Raw genomic sequence first — 4,334 nt, 5'->3', positions numbered from 1 at the left:
TTGTCACCAGGGTTTTCGTCAACAAATATCCCATTTCTTGTAGTGAGAGGACCACAATATCATTATCAATAAAGACGGCGAAACCCATCTTGCCAAGGGCGGAAACGGAAAGTAAATTGTAACCAAGGGTTTTGACAAGCATGACATCCACAAGAGTAATGTTGTGCGCAACCACAATGTAACGGCCCAGGGTAATACCCCTAATAGATTTTGTATGTTCTTCCCCTTTTATGCATCACCATGCATCATGCATCATATCATCCACATGATTTTAACAAAATAAAATTATTTTAAATAAAAACTATTTGTTTTCTCTCTCATATGGTTTCTATATTAAATCCTCCTCTATGTCTTTTCATTTAACAAAACCCTAGCACAATACCTTTAAAATAAAATAAATAATTTCAGATGTTTCCCAAATTCAAAACAAATTTTGTCTTGATTTGATTTTGTTTCAAATAGTTTTTTTTAAAACAGTTTTAAAAGAAAAGGGACCCTCCCCTTCTAACCTGGGCCCTCTCCCTCTCCATCTAGCCCAACCTAGCACCCCCCGGCGGCACATTCCTTTCCCTCTTTATTCATGTCAGCCCACAACTCCCTGGCAGCCTAGCCACTTCCGGCCTGTACCCCTTCGAGGAGAAAATCTCGATCCTCCTGTCGTCTTCTTCCCCCTCACGCATGGTGCGTGCTCCACTTTTTCCCCTGTCGACGTCACGCTCGCCCCACGCCTCACCCGCTCCTCCTCTCCTCTTTTAATCCTCGGCGCTGCACCCAGAAACCCTAGCCTCCCTTCCTCCTCCCTTGCGCCGCCATCCTCTCCAACCTCCCTGTCTATTTCTTCACGAACAAGGAGAGCCCAAAGCGTGCGCCTCTCAGACCACCATGGAGCCGCCGCTACAGACAACCCCGCGCCCAACCGAGAGTACCAGAAGATGCGCCTCCTCCTCCTCATCATCCCCAACCAAGGAATCGAACCGAAACCTCTCCAATCGCCCGCAAAATCGCCGATTTCGTCCCCATGCTGACGGCGTCTTCTTCAAAATCCGGCGTCATTCGACCTCCCCTTGCCCGTCCGAGCTCACCAACGTGTTCCTGGTGAGAAGGAGAATCTCCCAGACCTCTTCTTGAATTTTTTCCTAGCCTGTACTCCGTGCTGCCGGCGTTCACCGTCGCTTTTGCTAGCAGATGATCATCGTCGGGTTTCCTCCGACGGTTCCCCAACGCCAAGACCTCCACCAACGAACTCCCCTTGGTCTTCCACTTCGAACGCGCAGACTCCCGCATCCAGGCGCACGTTCCGCTGCCAGATCGAGGATCGATCTGCAACATGGTTGCCACCGTCAAGTCCGGCCTGCACTACTTCATCTCGTCGCGTTTCTGCTACTGTTCACCAATCCTCTACCAGCCCACTGGTTCGTTCCTTTGATGTGTATCAGGAGATCCTGAGATCAATTCCCAGCTTTGGCAATTTTAAGCCCAATCTTTTCTTTTGTTTCTCAGATCTAGTGCTGGGCCTTGGCCCGTATCTCTCCCGGTGTATCCATCGCCCAGCGCGCAGCAGGCCGCTATCCTCCGCTGCCTCTACGCAGGTCCGGCCCAACTTGTCGCCTGCACATTTGATTCTCTTTTATTTTGCAGGAAATATTTGAATCTTGCTAAAATCATATTTTCTAAACCGTAACTCGAAATAAAATGAGTTATATATGAAAATTGATCAGAAAAATGTGATGAACATGATTATGCCATCCATGCTTGCTGTTTCCTTATGCATCATATAAATTCATGATAGTTTGCATTAACACCTAATATGTAACATATGGAATATGTGGGACATTATATATATGTTGTCCCGGTTCCATTTAACTTTGCTATAGCTCACCCCTGCCATGTCTTGCCATGCTAATCAACACTTAAATTTGTCGGTAGAAAATGCAACTTCAACCTAATTATTTGTCCGGGTTCCGATCCCGCTTAATATGGATAAGTTGCATTGCACCATCGCTGCCATGTCATGCATATCATCTGGATCATGCTGGATCTTCTTTATCCGTAGTAGTAAGACTTGCATACGTTGTGTGTTCCAGCATTTGCTTCTTCTCGGATAGGATCGCGAAGTGGTGCGGTGAGATACGACGAGTTCTCCGGATGTCCCTCGACAGCTTTAACAGGCAAGCATTTCCCTTATACTCCTGTCCCTGCAGGAGTCGCTCACCTATTTTATTTTGCCTTCTCCCTCATGCTATCCTTAAGTTGCGTTCTTGTCACGTGTCCCTTCCACTTGTTACCTCAAGCAGCCTATATTGCCTCCACCAACCACCTACAGCTATTGTTTGGTTATCGGGTCTGCCTTGCGAGTCGTAGTGCATGCTAGTGTTGTTTATATCTCGTTACCGTTACTGCTATCTTATCAGGTTATCTGTTGGGGAACATGACACATGGTTTATGGATATATCTGTTGAGGGTATCATGGTTACTTGTTGATAGTTGTTAGCGGAGACATCGGTGGGTCAGTTGCTCGTTTTATGACGGCTCACTTGTGTTTTCCATGAAATCTAGGATCCCGAGTTCTTGTTATCTGTTCCGAGACTGAGCGCTCTAACCACACGTGGGTATGCTTATGGGTCTCCCCTTGACCACTGCCGGAATCTACAGCTTTGTCCAGTGGCCACAACTAGTTTGTAATGTTTTACCATTTGTTGTTTGCGTGCATGCCAGCTTGTTACTTATTTACTTTGGGAAGCCCCTGGGTGCCTTGTATCCCTTGTTTCTGGTATGCACGTATAGGTGTGGCACGTGCGTTTATCGCATGCTGAAGCGGGTCATTCGCCCCAGTGTGTGTTTTGACCCTCTAAAGCCGTCCTCGCAATAGCTAAGTCCGCTTTGGAGATACGGCCGAACTTCGATACGGGTTCAACTTAGTTAGGTGGCTTCCTGGACATTGTTGTCGTGAAGGAGATTGCGAGCCGTGATAACCACCTGTCGTAAGTGGATTGAGCGGTGCGTGTGGGTACATTTGGGCAACCCCTGCAGGGTGTACATCTTATCGATAAGCTGTGTCCGCGGTTATGGACGACTTGGAGTTGTATGACTCGACCATAGACAACTTACACCTTGTGTTTCAATCATAATAACTTGTGTAGTTAGTTAGCACAACTCTAATAATAAATGGTTAAAACTTGACAACCATGTGAGTGCCTTTGTAAGTACTTCTTGGCGAAGGGGGAACGCATCGGCTGTGTTATGTTTGCAGAGTATAGAACTGTTAGTTTATGCGCTCTCGCCCCTTCTCTGGTAGACGAATGTTGTAGAGTGTCTCTATAGGTTTTTAGTGCTTGCGCGTTGCCGCTTAACCCCACCATATTGCCTATGACGTTCCTCTTGCGTCCTCTAAGTCCCCTGCGTGCCTCAAGTACAAAGGACGACTGGTTGACGAATGCTTATACGTCTTGAAGTCTTGTTAAGTACGAACCGTACTTATTGCTGCTTCTACGGGATATAACCGGGCAGGTATGAAGATATGTTCGATGAAGACGACGCTAGCAAGGTTACCCTTCCGGCTTGGCCTTGGCAGGGTTATGGACGCCATTGATTATCTTCAGGACTCTTAGTCCAATTTGTATCTTGTCCGTACTCGGACATATTTGATCTTCTGTATGATTTGGATCTTGAGTTGTATATTTGTATCTTGACTCGTTGGAGTCGTTGTTGTAATATATGTTTCTTGTGGGCTCTATTGTAATCTTGTTGTACTGTTACCGCTCGTGATTGATTCCACCCGCATCGCGTGCATGCTTCGGCGTGTACGAGGCGCTTGGTGGTGCGTCTCCTAGAATCGATATCGTGCGGATTTCGGCGGATTCGCTGGGATCCTCATGATACCGGTTTTGGGGCGTCACACACAACCTTTCCAAAACCCAATACCTCGGATATAGAATTATCGCCAAAGGAGACGGTGATATTATTTATATTGGGCCTCAACTCCTTGACGAGGTTCTTGCCGCCGGTCATATGACTTGTACATCCACTATCAAGTACCCATTTTGAACCTCCGGCGGCATAGTCCTATATGAGATCAATTCTTGGATTTAGGTACCCATTTCTCAATGGGTCCTCTTTTGTTAGCAACAAGGGTCTTTGGGACCCAAATAGACCAAGCAACATAACCATCATATGGACCAACATACTTTGCATAAACATCACCATAATAATCTGTAAATAAAACATAGTGAGGATTATCAATTCTCGCATCATCATTATTAATGACATTGGCCTTAGGGGCTTCATAATTAGTGATAGCCTTCTTTTGTGCGGGCTTGGCTTTTGGCTTGTTTGCC

At 46.4% G+C, this 4,334-nt stretch overlaps 1 long non-coding RNA gene across 2 annotated transcripts; it reads left to right on the top strand.

The window, feature by feature from the left end:
- The first annotated feature begins 768 nt into the window (after window positions 1-768).
- LOC127302190 (uncharacterized) lies at window positions 769-3,731 on the top strand. Of its 2 annotated transcripts, XR_007852725.2 has the most exons (4): window positions 769-1,095; window positions 1,186-1,412; window positions 1,501-1,589; window positions 2,085-3,731. It is a non-coding gene; the product is annotated as an uncharacterized lncRNA (long non-coding RNA). The 2 variants fall into 2 exon arrangements; XR_007852724.2 differs by having other exon boundaries at window positions 769-1,412.
- Window positions 3,732-4,334: the final 603 nt, after the last annotated feature.

Source organism: Lolium perenne, chromosome 5, assembly GCF_019359855.2.
Source record: "Lolium perenne isolate Kyuss_39 chromosome 5, Kyuss_2.0, whole genome shotgun sequence".
In the NCBI taxonomy this organism is placed as follows: domain Eukaryota; kingdom Viridiplantae; phylum Streptophyta; class Magnoliopsida; order Poales; family Poaceae; genus Lolium; species Lolium perenne.
The sequence above is the reverse complement of the archived record's forward strand: the minus strand, read 5'-3'. Positions and strand labels throughout refer to the sequence as shown.